Source organism: Anopheles maculipalpis, chromosome 2RL (genome assembly GCF_943734695.1).
Source record: "Anopheles maculipalpis chromosome 2RL, idAnoMacuDA_375_x, whole genome shotgun sequence".
Lineage (NCBI taxonomy): Eukaryota > Metazoa > Arthropoda > Insecta > Diptera > Culicidae > Anopheles > Anopheles maculipalpis.
The window spans coordinates 66859393-66873982 of NC_064871.1; the positions used below are offsets into that span (position 1 = coordinate 66859393).

Genomic DNA, 14590 nt, shown 5'->3' on the forward strand with positions numbered 1-14590 from the left:
CTCTCCCTCCACGGTATTCGTCATCTGAACCGATTCTGCTTCCAAATAGAGTGTGAGGAGAAGCAAAAACACATAACCACGAAATGATTGAACATAACAAACTCTGAAAAGGGGTCATAAAATGGTAACTACGCACCCCATCCTAAAGCGGGATTTAGACTCTCCATTCGTTATTATCTTGTCCTGTTTTTTTAAAAAACCTTTTGCTGCCCCAACTCACAGTAAACTATCCCTGGCCCGCTCCTCAAAAAACCTTCTCGACTCGATTAATATGTAAATACTGTGTAGACACTAGTTGTTTAAGTGATTTCTGTGCCGTATAAGCGGTTCTTGTTTGTGCGCGGAATGGAAGAAAGCCCTCTTTCCAAGTCCTAACGGTTGCAGGTACAATGTTTGTTGGGAGTCCAACGCATTGTACGCCTCAAAAACAATCAAACTTTGGCTAATAAACGCACACTGCGTAACAAAACACGAATTACAACTCATTTGAACCACAAAACACTGTCAGAAACTAGTTCGAAGCTTTCCTTCTACATCTTCACCACGTCAACCCTCCCGTTTCCCCCCCCCCCCCCCCATTCCATGTAAAAGTCAACTGTTGTTAGCAGAAAATTGGAAAGAAGACAAAAATAAAGACTATTTTAGAGAAAGAAACAACCCACCCTTGTGTAGTTCGTGTCGTGTCGCCTATTTGGCATCGTAACATGTTGCAATATCTATAGTTCTGCTGCGGCGGGCTGCGTCGTCAGGATCGTACGACCGTTCGAAAGTTTCCAGCGACGCTTCCATGTAACTGTGCATCGCGAAACGCAACATGCGCATGCGAACGGCAAGAAAGAAACGGACAGTTGGCAACGGTTTTCCTCCTTTTTTCCCTCTATTCATTCATTTTCTATCCAATCCAAGGTGATCCAGTAATCATACCACATACCACCTCGTATGACACCCAACCTGTGTCAGCGGCCCTGCGTGGCAGCTTCCCCACGCCAGAGACGGAGAGACTTAGACGACCGTGTGACGACGAGACCGCACGAAGGTGGTCACATTTGCGTATGTATGCAACGTTGCCTACCTGCAGCTACTACTGTACGACGGTTCTCGTCTGTTTCCCTGTCTGCTCGTGGCGGTTTCGTGACCGTGTAGTGAAAGACAGAGCCTGAGATTGAATTAGAAATAGTCGATGTTCTGTGTGAGTGTGCGTTTTTTTTTCCTAATGCTTTCGATTCATCCATGAAAAGGTACCCGAGGGGGGGGGGGGGGTGATTATGCCGTGTGTGTATGTTCCATCTCACGACCGTACCGTTGTTTACTGGTTACCGATTAAATCCAACCATCCAGTACAACGGCTTTTCGATGGGAACCTTCTCTAAAACTAGTATCAGTTTTGTCCCATGTAGCCCGAAGCGTGTGGTATCGTCACGACGACGCCACTGCCACCGCCATTTTATCTTAATAATGGCGAAGAACCAAAGTTCTTTTTTCCCAGCGACGTTAATGTGTCCACGTGTACAGCGGCGCCGGTTCATTTGCACCTTTGCGCTCAAGACAATTTTGGTTTACCCAGCGTCTAGGCGTCTTCTGACACGTTACCAAGAATTTATGATAATGATCTGTCGAAGAATTTTGCGTTTAAATGCTTCTGTGAGAGTCGGTGAGGTTGCTAATAGTAGAAACATTCACACGAAAGCTAAATCCGGAACACGGGTGCGAGAACCGGGATGAAACCTTAATCATAAGCTCGTTTCAAGGTTGGTGAGGTGTTTAAAAAAAACGAGTTATGATTGGAAGCATTCAAAAGCTTGAGTCACATACGGACATTCTCATCGACAGCACAGATCGATTGATAAGTGCCTGATAACGATGAGATTTTGTCAGGGCCACTATGGATTTCTGGAAGACAACATTGCCGTGTTTGTCTACTGCTTTTACTCTGATGCTGTTTCAAATCATTGAATCTCAGTATTAAGATCACCTCGATAATAATGGATTTGAAATACATATTTTTTTGTAGACAAGATTGTAGGTGTTAAGGTTAAATTTTCAATCAGTCTACATTTCGTAAGATTTGTAACATTCCAATACCGAATTGAATAAATTGTAAATGGATGTCTTCCTCGTCTCTGAGACTCTGAGAGAGTCCGTGTAAAGATCTTGGTGATGAACTTTTCGACAAAACAACCATACAGTTTGTTTGCGGTTCTCCGAACACCAATCCCACTGCCCGTATCGGAACACGTACCAGGAATCCATTTTTGGTATCGACGAAGAACGTTGATTGGGTTGGGTTTTTCCAGCCGCCAAACCATCCGATTATAAGCCCATGACAGCTGAACAAGGAACATGGGATCGTCTAATTAACCTCCTCCAATGGTGATGATGATGATGATGAAGATGATGTTGTCGGTGTCGGTGGCGCTGCTAGGTGCCCTGCTAGCGTTGGCTCGAAGTAAACACGCGCCACACACAACATTGGGTGACGCGCTGCCACATAGACGCGCGATCGATTTCGTAGCGTACGAACACTCACCCTGGCAAAACCGTTACCAGCACACCCTGATCGATTCCTTTCATAATTCACCGTTGCATTGCGGAACACCTTCACCTCGACCACGACAGCAGCACGAGCTGTTCGTCGCCCATGCCCCGCCGAATCCAACTCCGCCACGCACCCATCCCGGCGCCATTACTACTTCCTTCTTCGACCGGCACACTATTCGTCATCCGTCAATTATCGTCAGCCTAACAAAATGCTACAAATTCGGTACAAAAGAAGCGGCCTCTGCCAGAGCTATCTTCTAGGGTGTGTTGCGAGTGCGGCGAAGGTGACGGGCTTCTCACGATGCGCGGGATGCCCAGCTGGGTTGTGCTGGCGGGCACAGGCCGTGTCATGCCACGCTATATGTCAAGTTCGTGCGCGAGCCCGGTGGTACAGTTTGCTAAGGTGCCTTGCGAAAGCCGGCTGAAAGATCGTGTGCTCGCACCGATCGTGTGCCGATGTAATGGATGATAATTTTCGTCTTTTGATTGTCGGTTTATCCCACAAAGGGTTATAGGTTTTCCGCTGTCAAATATATATATATCAAATATATAGTCTATCACCTAGCAGATAAAACCTTCTCTTAGCCACAAACGCTGCTTAAAAGAGTTTCATTGACCGGTAATGAGAGTTCATTTGTGTTGATTCATTGCCACCGCATTAGGACACTGCAAGAACCAGAGAGTCTAGAACTTCTTTGGTATGAACTTACGGAATCATGACATATAAACTAACAAAATGTCAGACACACCACCAAAAATTTGTATGTAGTACAATCAATCGGAAACACAAAACCAATCCTTAGAAAAAAAAAACACTGCATAGAAACCCGAGGAAACTGGCACCCGCAATCCATCAATCTGAAAGTTGCCAGAAGCTCTACAACAGGCGTACAATTTCGACCTCCAAGTGCAAACCGGCAGGGAAAGGCGTGAGGTATTGCAATTAAAAAAAACCGTTCAACCATTACTACATTCTCATTCACCTGCCCACCGCGCGGTTGCTCGCCATTCGAATCGATTCACCATTCGATTGCAATCGGATCGTTCTATTCGGCTACCGGGTGCGCATGTTTGTCAGCAACAAATTGACCTACTACGACTGCTACCAAACGGTGGGTTCCAGATTACGACGGTGCGGCTACCGAAACTACCGTCTAGAAGTCGGAATCCGGTACCGCTATCTTCGCTTGCCGTCCTATCTGCCAGTGGTTCGACCCACTACTACTCAGCAATTAAGTCGTATAACTGTGTATGGGGGAATTAGTATTCAACACTGCTATGCAGAGCTGTCTTGACTCGGCGCGCCACTTTACTAAACGCAGAACTTAGAATGACAATCGATTGATGTTGATGAAACAATAGTTTTAGATGCGGGGTTCGGGTAGACACGGTTAGCGGTGATCGATTGAGACGTAATTTTAGTTCCCGAACGATCAGCTGCTAGTCCATATGGTGTAACGGTATGACCATTATTTACGGAAAGACATTGCCAAAGATCTTTACATAACATTTAGATGGCAGAAATAAACAAAGATTTTTCAACGAATGTATGTCTCATTTTGAACAGAACCTATTTGAACAGCAATAATTCTGAATTACTTTAACGTCTCAAGTTATTTTTAGAATCTTCTTCATCCTCCTCTTCCCCTTCTTAGTCGCTGTAGGTTATATCCTCATAACATATTAGTAGCACTAAATGCGATATATTGAAAAGCTTGATGCTCCAATGTCAGTTCTTCAAGTCATGCCCATGTGCTTCGTACTTCGTGAAGTTAAATAAAATAGCTTTGTAGCCTTAAGATCGTAACAATTTTGTAATGTATTTTCCAGTACAACCAGCATTAACCCCTAATTGGACAGGCCCTACCAAGATTCTAGTCATATGTTTAATGCTTTATTCAAATTAACATTTTTGTGGCCTCCATTTCTTTGTTCCTGGATCATGATTTCCTGTGTCCTCTGTAGCTTTGTTTGGAACCTTCATTATACACGGTTGTCATAAGTACTCGTAGCTTGGATACTACTTTTCCTGAAGTTCAGCTCAAACGGACCATACGATTAAAAGTCTCTTTGATATCATTCAAGCAACTAGTTAATAGAATGAACCTCCTAAGTTGCGTTCTAAAGTAAGATACTTAAAAGCATTTTAATCCCATATGTATTAAACTGACAATGAAGGAATTCGTACAATGATGAGATCTACGAACTGAATCTTTGTATCGTGCCATGAAACAGGCTCTCTAGGCTCCGTTAGGCACCGAGCCCAATCCGTAGATGAAGTGATGGTGTTGATGCGCGAGCCAGAAAGTCCAGTATAATGGCCGACTACGGGGTGGACCGGCGGATCTTATAAATAACTAGGTAAGTATTTTTATGCAAGTATCTTCTTCATCTTATTGTCTTATCGACCTCTATAAAACATCATGCCGACCATCGAAATGGCTTTCTAGACTGCCAATAATACCACGTAGTTGGTTAGTCAGGCCTCACACTATGGGGAGACGGTCCCCGGATGGGATTTGAACGCCGGTCCTGCCGTTTGAAGACCGGTGCCGCTGTCACCTACACCACTGGGCCGCCCTTAATTCAAGTATGTTAGATGCAATTATGAAGCAGATATTAATTCTTGCATTCTTGCAAAATATCCAAAACCACTCGAACAAACTAAAATTCACAAAAATATTTCACACATTTCATAACTACATTCCCAACGTTGCTTCATCTCAGCCCAGCATAGAAACAAATGCAACCAGTTATGGGTCTCTTGGCTCAAAACTTCCACTGCTTCTAGCGAACCAGTTTACGCAGCCTTAGAGACCTAGAGACCACCCGCCGATAACGAGCGACGAAAGATTTGTGTGTTCTTTCAGAACTTGGGTAGTGTACATTTGATAAATACGACCAATTCAGCACCTTATTCCGGCAGCGACGCAGACAAATCGTCTCGCTTGGCAACGAATGCAGCGCACACGAGGCGAGAAAACTATTTCACAAAGTTATTAGCCTTTGTTCTGAACCATTTCTGGTTTTACTTTAGTCGAACCGGGGAACCTGGTGTCACTTGTATGGTATGCTATGGTTTCGCAACTGATATACATATTTCTTCTACCTTTTTTTTTTTTAGCACAAGCGCATTGCGGAAGGTTAACGAGTTGGTCGAGCCGGGTCAACGAAGCTAGCCGATGAAAGTGAACTAAAGTCATGTTTGTCTCGTTGCGGACAACGGACGCCGGTCTCGGTGAACTCTTAGCCTTGAGAAGGAAGCCGGCCAACGCGCTCTATCGCACCGGGATGAGTAACATTAATTTCTCATTCGCCCTGTGCCCATGTTTTACTGCCGTTTTTCTTGTTCGGCACTAAGGTAATGTATGGCTTCCTTGCACAGACAGAACCCTACCGGGGAGCGAAACACATACACAGACCCACCTTTTACCGAATGATGCATTAAAGTGGTGCCTGTTCTGGTCGATACGATCCACAGAGATGCACCTTTTCTCAGCAGCGGCGATTAATACATGCAGCACCACGAGTGACATCAGCACCAAAGTACATGACACGCGCATTTCCTTTCTCCTTCGGCGATCGGCAAACAGCATAACAAAGGTGCGCAGACCTTGCGCCTTGAAGGATGGCCACAAACAAGGGGTAAACAAAGCTCGGAACGATGCCCCAGGGTTGAGAGAAATCAAAGTAAAGAAACAAAAGTAAACCAACACAACCGGCGACGGGGGAAAAAAAAGGTGCCAAATGCAAAGCATACATTACCCACCATGCCACGATTGAAGTTTGCATAATCGTGAATACGTTCATTCGCCAACCGGTGTGATAAACATGGATGATAAAACTGAAGGAAAAGCACGGTCAACAAAGCATCCGCCGTACGTCGCCGGCGATTACGAACGTCGCGGGTCGTTTGCATTCCACGATTGCAATCACTTTCGTTTTAGATCAACGTGTGGGACGATCTCTTCTCCCGGGTGTGAATGAACCGTGAGCGAAAGAGGTATGGTGGCGACTGGGGAGTAACCACCCCATAGAAGAAGACGCATCGAAAGTAAGTGCATCTGGGATTTTGATCGAATCGTATCCGCGGCACATCACAAAACAATCGGCTACCAGGATCTGCTTTAGCGTCGCCATTGCAGTCTATTTGCGAATGTTCATCGTCATTAGTTGGCGCCAATTCCGCACTATGAGTCCTGAAAGGACAACGCAATTAAGGTTAATTTTCCATCTATTGCTCATTATTTGGGATAACTTTCTTTGGGAATAATATACAATACATCAAATGATTCTATATTTGTTTCATTTGTTTGTTTTGGAACTAATTCTGAAGGACGCGACAATTACACGAACCACAGTTCAGTATTGGTCAGTCGTCGTCTAGTAATTAAAAGCAACAGTAGCAGAGCAAAGCCGCAGGTAGCATGTCAACAGAGATAATCGTTTTGTCATAGCAAATTATGTTGAAATTAATGGCGGTATATTTTTGAAAAATTATTTTGTATTCTTGTCTAATGTGATAATCGGTAAACGGTGGAGAACAATAGTTGATATTTGCACAGATCTTGTTTATCTATTCAGGTTAGAACACGTCTTAGCTTCACATCAGAGATAAGTTTTGTTCCAGATGGTTGACAGGTTAATTTATAAAGGCTTAGAGGTATTACACGAAATTCCAAATTCGTGTCTTGTACAGTAAAGTCTTTATAGGTTTTAAAATTAAATTGTTGTCAATATTTTAGATCGAGCATAGAAGAACTCGTCACCTCATTCGCTCGTAAGCTTTGTTCGCTCCCATATAAAATTTTCTTAATTTTCATAAAAATTTAAAAAACCTCGCTCGCGCTGAGTTTCTTTCAGCCTGGTTATCAGCCAGAGGAAACTATTTCATTGTAAAAATGTAAGCAAGTACTTTTAAAGCTGACATTTTACAAACGATTTGAAGTGTGTTCACATATTCCTCTATCACATGGAACGCAAAATTAACAAACAAACAAAAATCAGAACCAGGTTGAGAGACCGATGATAATAAGGATTTTCGATTAGGTATGCATGTGTGATCTTGCGTGTGTGATGTGAGATCGGATGCAGCCCTGGATGGAGGACTGCAGGCCTAGATCGAGTTTCCTGGAAACAGGTTGGAGACCTGGCCATGTCGACATGGTCCGGAAATTGGTGCATCGGAAAAAATACCTAAATGTCCCAGAAAACAAAAATTATGTTTGTAAAAGAATTCTTATATATCTAAAGAAGAATTAATAACGCAAAATAAAAATAAAACTAATTTACCCCATAGTGCCAAGCACCGACACTGTAACGAGATCACTCGCTGGTAATGAGCATGCAAAAACTTCATATCCAAAGATCGAGGGCCACAAGCGCATGGTAAGGAGCGTTTTTTTTTTTACGGCTGTGATCGTAACATCGTCCGGCAATGTTGCTGTCGGATGCTTCCTCCTCGGATATTTTTAGACCAACTCACGGTGGTACGGTGCATCGTAAAATTAAATCCACTCTCCCCACCTCCGGACGCAGACACAAAATGCAATGAACACCCGCGGCGGCGTCCAATGGCCTCGAACGGTTGGATGGATTGCACTCCGAAATTTTTGGCTCTCGCATACTCGCATACTTCGGTGTCTCTTCACCTTCAGTCAAACATTGTGAGTCGACCATTTCCTTGACATTTGCCAAAATATACTACCTTCCGTCTGTGAAGTGTTGCGGTATAAAACCGTTGCCATTCGGTGGTCACTTTCTAGCAAGCAAATTTTTCATCACTAAAGGGTAAGTGCAACGGCTTCGGGTAAGGTGAGAGGAAATCAGGGATAAGAGAGTATAGCCGAATCATGCTCATGTGAAGTAAAGATTAATAAATTTGCGCGGTTCAATCATTTGCGCGTGCTTTTGATGAATTTGATGTATTCTGTGGTGCTCACAGGGCTTCCTTGTGTGCCTATTTTTACTGTTGTGTGAACTTTTTCTATATTTCAGTGATTTGACTTGATATTATTTTACATATTTTAGCTTAATTTATGAATAATTAGTCAATACAACATGACAATACGGCACTGGACCGTCATTGTTAATTATAAATAAATAGTCAATACAATATAATGAAATCAACGTACGATATTTTTGAATACTTTGAAGAGTTAAGCAAAAATCGTATAATTATTGCGTGTAAATAACAACGAAATGATGCTTTCCTCGATTACCCATCTGCGAAGCATGCTTAACGTGAGTTTGGTACGTAATTTCGTGACGAAAAAAAAATCTTCACTGTGTTTCGATTCTGCTCCCTCGTGTAAAATACCATTTACAAAAACATGTAAACAAAATAATACGTGGCATGGAAAACTAAAAACTCAAATACTTAATCAATAATCCCCATCATAAAAACTAGATCCGTCAAACGATATTAACACAAAATCATCATAACAAAATGCGATTAGTCGCCTGGATCACCAATTGTTCAGCTTGTCTGCAGGTGAGACAAACACTTCAATCATTGTCTTCTACCTCCAAGCATGGCGCATATCTACCTATAAAGAGATTCGTGGATGTTAAAGAACGCGCCAGCAGAAGCAAAAGCTGCTCCCACCCGAAATTGTGCCTCTACGTGAAAGCGTCTGCATGAATGTGTGATAATAATATTTAGCAACACTGGCACAACGTATCCAAAAATTGTGCTAAACACGCATCGACTTTAAACAGAGCGTAACTTATTTCATGGTCATATGAAATGGGTTAATCATACAGTGTTGGTGGAGAATGTGCGTGTGTATTTTGCTTTTGCCACATACCTTTTGTCAACTAACGCTTGTCCTTTTTTTATTCAAATACAAGAAAAAAAAATCACCCACTTTTGCTTCATTTACTACAACTCCCTTTACAGTGGGATTGACCCGATGGAAGAGGCTTAGAGAAAAGAGGTTGATAGTTGGGAGGTTTCCATTTTCGGCTGGCGAACGGTACACAACATTCGACGAGCACCAAACTTCAATCAAATCCCACCTGGAACGTGTCAGACAATATTCAACGGTTGACAGTTCCTGCCCACGGCCTGTGGATGATTGCTGTTCCTACACTCTAAACGCCTGGAGCTTTCCACCTTTAAAAGGTGATGGATGGCATTGTCCCGTGTAAAATGTGACGAAAGCAATGGTACGTTCATTTCAACCAAAAACACAACATAATTCGAAAAACAAAGAAATTGTGTAACGTTTTCAAATTGTTTTATTAACTAGGTAATTCATACTGCTGTTGTTTTCCCAAACTTCACGTCTTCCAACTTAGAGTAAAAACTCTTTGTCTTCCAACTTAGAGTAAAAAAAGGAATTTAAAGGAGTTTTACTAATTCCAAAACAATAAGCGATAGAATAGTTCTTTTTTTTAATCTAAAAAACACACACCACACTAAATTAAAAACGGTGTTTTTTCCTCTTTTTTGTTGAATCATCCACGCCCACGACAATGTCTCTTAAATTTATTCTAGGAACGTGGCCAGAATGCATGATTGTCATGAAACTGTCTGTATGCCTTACCGGGGGGGTTCGTCGCTTGCAAAGTCGTGCCCGTGCGTTGAAGTCTTTCTCGTGTTATTTTTGTTTTTAATTTCTTTCAACCCTCTTCGGCTCCTGCACGTTTGCCGACACTCTCCGGTCAAGTCGTTTGCATCCTTTAGCGGTGCACGTGACGCAAATGCAAAATTATTTCTCAACTCAAAAGCACCACGGCGGAAGAGAAAGACGATGATGGTAATTTCGTGTGCTGCTATGCTCCCCTTTATGCACGTGTGTAAGTGTGATTCGATTTTGGCTTCAGAGTTCATTCACATTTACCCTGACTCCAAAGAAATCAAACACCAAAATCAAAGGAAACAATTCATGAACAACCGATGAAAAACTGGTTTTTACTTCAACAGTTGATGGTTTGGTACAACGTAATTGAAATTGAAATTACACTTTGGAACCTTATTGTTGCAAATATTTTCAAATCGTTTGTATTTCACATTTAAATGGTACTGAACATGATTAAATGCCTTTATCTGTTTCGTTATTTCGCTAGCAAAAATAAGATTTATCTTATCAGTGCAATCAGTACAATCGTCATCATAAAGAATCGCAAATTGCTTGTCCTAGTCCGAGATGTCAATTTACCCGGCCAAAGATGCAGAAATAAAACATCCGGTAGCACAGTCCGTACCGACATCAACCATTAGGTATCCAGTAGCACAAACTTGTGACAAATGATCAATCGTCCTCACACTCTCCCCACAAACCAGTAGAGCGGTTTTGCATGGACATTTCTTTTCGTCTTTGCCGTCCCATTCCCTTTCCAAACCCAGAGGACCTTCGCGAGGTGCGAAAGCATCGCGGGACCGCAGCAGGCTTTCTCGTCGCTGCGCTGCTGCGGTGAAATTATCGATGCAGAAGCCTGCCACAGAGAACCAAGCGAAAGAAAAGGGAAAGTTATTTATTATTTTACATTTTCACGTTCACCCGCGACACCACCACACAATCGCGGGCATATCATAAACATACACACAAAATCCCCATCGCCCCAAAGCGAGCGACTTCTTCGGCCACCAAAAGGTGTATGAACGGAGGACAATAACCACAGTCGCCGTAGCCGCAAACTGCCAACTTTCGAGCCAATACGCAGGGCTATGTGCTTTCTTTGCGTCCACCTCATTTAAATTGGTGAACCATCAGTCAGGCCTATCAAACTCTCCAAAACCGATGACAACAAGTCGAAGATGATGGATGATAATGGAGAAAACCCATTTTACACAATCCCTTTTTTTCTGACAATACGGGCAAGATCGTCAATCATTGCAGTAATGTAAGAATGAATTTTTCACTCAAGTAACTCAACAGTACTGTCATCTTGGAGTAAAATAAAAAAAAATAAATAAAAATCACTCAACGGTACCGATCGCCTTGAATTTTGATGGTAAATAATGATGGTATTTTATGTTTCAGGGATTATACTTATATCTTAATTGCGAATGCATTTTCAAACATAAAAAACAACTACATACTAGTCAAAATATTATAAGAAAAATTAAATGAATACAACAAAATATAAAGAGCAAATTCACAACAATAATCAAAACGTTCAACTGGTAATCCAATATACATTTTAAAGCTTCAATAAAATGGGAATAAAACGAGCAAAAAAAGTTAACACAAAAATGTGAAACACTGTTAATAAAATTCGAATCTAAAGCAAGCCTAGAACTGATCACGTCACGCGTAATGAGATAATAACCACGTTGTTGGGTAGCAAGGCCTCACTACAAGTGAAAGGTCCGGATGGGATTTGAACTCCGATTCTGTTCTGTGAAAACCTACTGTCGCTATAGCTTCTACCACCGGACAGACTCGTAAATGTCGAAAAACTAGTAGAATTGTGGTAATAATTGGTCAGTTGTCAAGCTTGTATAATAAATATTTGTATTAAGGTAGCACACAAAATCATATACGATAACAGTCTATGGGAAACTTCGTGTGTTTCCCATAGACTGTCCCATAGAAGGGCCGTAACAGGTAAATACTTAATTGTATGTGCTATGCTAGTAAAAAAGCACTATGCTGATAAACTTCAATTAATGTTTACTAGTTAAGATTGACGATTTTGGAATGTTGAACAATAGTAACTAATACACCAAGGTTGTCATACACAATATCAATGATGATTGATCAATGATCAATGATGATTGATCAATAATGATGATTAATTAATGTCATACAATCAAATCAAATTTTTCTAGATGATCTGATTTTTTGAAGTCCTAGACAATCAAAAATAATTTTGGTCTTAGTGTTTAAAGTCCTCCGAACATGATAATTTTGAAGGAAAAGATAAGGATGAAAAGTATAAGAAATATAGGAACTTTATATAGTAGTAATTGGGGTGGCACGGCGATGTAGGCGACAGCGGCGCCGCTCTTAAACGGCAAGACCGGGGTTCAAATCCCATCCGGAATGTCCCCCCGTAGTGAGGACTAACTACGCAACTACGTGGTATCGGCAGTCTAGAAAGTCATTTCGTTGGCCGGCATTACCTTAGAGGTTGTTAAGCCAAGAAAAAGATATAGTAGTAGTAGTAATTTATATTTAGACTTAATATTTATAGCGCTGTTTAACAAATTTATGTTCATTGACAATGGGTTAGCACCGTTCCTCACTGACTCTTTCTGGTTAGCGATTGCAGTTTTTTTTTTGCTATCGATTGTGGTTTGATAATTATAATATGAGAAAAATTCACATTTTTATTTAAATCTAGCCTAATCCTAACACTATGATAGATAAAACCGCAAATAAAGGATGTATAAAAGAATAAATTATCCTTAGTTCAAGCCAGCATGGCTTAAATTGCTAACTGGATCAACCGATCAACAGCCATTGTGACAGTTCCGGTAGACTTTCTGAATATATTCTTCAATTGTAGCTATGTTTGTAATTCTGTGAAGCTCTCTAGTATTGAACCAAGAACCAATTTTTTCACGATGTGAGAATGTTATGCTCTTTTCTGCTGGGACTGCATACGTTAGTACTGGTCGGAAAAATGCCTTGTACACAAGTGGTTAAGAAAAGGGTACATAATTTTAATCAATTTGTTCGTTCTTACAACAATATTTTCAATATTTGTTTTAAAAGTAATCCGTTTGTCAAATTAGACACCTAAGTATTTTATGTTTATTTTCCAAGGAATATTCTCATGACTCATCAGCAGTTCGCTTTGTGGTAGTTTTCTCGTACAAATTTTCCTTGTGAAAAGATTGCTTCAGATTTTAAGCTATTTGTTTTCAGTTTCCATTTGGTACAGTATTGGGCATATGTTGCTAGAGCTTTGTTCAAATGTATAATAATTACTTTAGGATTTTTTGCAAAAGATGAGATTGCAAAATCGTCCGCATAAAGGAAATTGTTACAGTTTGGTTTTTTAGGTACATCAGCTATGTTAATATTAAATAATAAAGGCGACAATACGCTATCTTGTGGTACACCGGCCACGGGTACATAGGGCAATGATTCAAATTTTCCTATGTGTACAATGTTTTTTCGATTGTGTAGAAATGACTTTACTAGATTTATGAGGTAAGCAGGAAATTTAAGTTTGATTAACTTGTGGAGAAGACCCTGGTCCCTTATAGAGTCAAAAGCTTTTTCGTTATCTAATAACACTATTCCCGTAGATTTGTTCGTCTTCTTCTTCTTCTTCTTGGCTTAACGACCTCTAAGGTCATACCGACCAATACCTGCAGATACCACGTAGTTGGATAGTCAATCCTCACTACGGGGGGACGGTCTGGATGGGACTTGGACCCCGGTCCTGCCGTTTGAAGACGGCAGGACCTTTCGCCTACACCACCGGGCCGCCCCGTAGATTTGTCAAACAACCTATTATGGAACTTTATTTAGGCCGCTCGCGAGTAATTTGAAAATTCTTAAATTGGCCAAAACATGCAGTTAAATCTAGTTATTGACCTCATTGGTATTCATAAGTGATTGTTTGTAAAAGTTCGAATACAGAATGTTCAGATGGTATCACATTACACAAAAAAAATCCATTGGAAATAGCCTAAATCAAGAATGATTTAAGCTAATACTTTTAAGATAATTAAATATAAATGCTTAATTTTTACTCGTTCAGCCATTTTGGATTTACATTTAGAAAAAAAACAAGTGCCCCTGCCGAAGAAACATAACCACCCTAATCAACACCAACTTCAGAAAACGTTCTGACTCAGCGGAATTTCTGGCCACCGTTTTGTGCAGCAATTCATACGCAAAACTCATTGTGCAAGGCAGCAAAATCGTCGGCGTCGCACTCGTTGTCACCGTCATCATCCCGCGTGCCGAGTGCTGGTTTCGTTTCGATGCCAGAGTAGAAATCCTTGGCATCGATTTGGTTTTTAGAATGAAATTCTGCGCAAACCGTAAGCATCCTCCTCGCGTGCGCTTCAGATACCGGCAGCACATCGAACCCTTAGTCATCATGGCACAGAAGTAGAGCTTTGCGCATGAATCACTTGAGC

The 14590-nt window shown here is 41.3% G+C and overlaps 5 protein-coding genes across 7 annotated transcripts in view; 1 reads left to right on the forward strand and 4 right to left on the reverse strand.

Annotated features, from left to right (window-relative positions):
* The window catches only part of LOC126556255 (39S ribosomal protein L15, mitochondrial), a 416466-nt gene that overhangs the window by 303402 nt on the left and 98474 nt on the right, over positions 1-14590 (forward strand). The gene's annotated exons all lie outside the window — the stretch shown is intronic.
* The window catches only part of LOC126556015 (maltase A3-like), a 252849-nt gene that overhangs the window by 212326 nt on the left and 25933 nt on the right, over positions 1-14590 (reverse strand). The window lies entirely within an intron of this gene.
* Positions 1-14590, reverse strand: part of LOC126568780 (E3 ubiquitin-protein ligase mind-bomb) — a 191102-nt gene that overhangs the window by 148314 nt on the left and 28198 nt on the right. The gene's annotated exons all lie outside the window — the stretch shown is intronic.
* LOC126556384 (uncharacterized) overlaps positions 1-14590 on the reverse strand; it is a 258686-nt gene that overhangs the window by 69972 nt on the left and 174124 nt on the right. The window lies entirely within an intron of this gene.
* The window catches only part of LOC126567400 (caspase-1-like), a gene marked incomplete at its 5' end in the record, with an annotated part of 178948 nt that overhangs the window by 15954 nt on the left and 148404 nt on the right, over positions 1-14590 (reverse strand). The window lies entirely within an intron of this gene.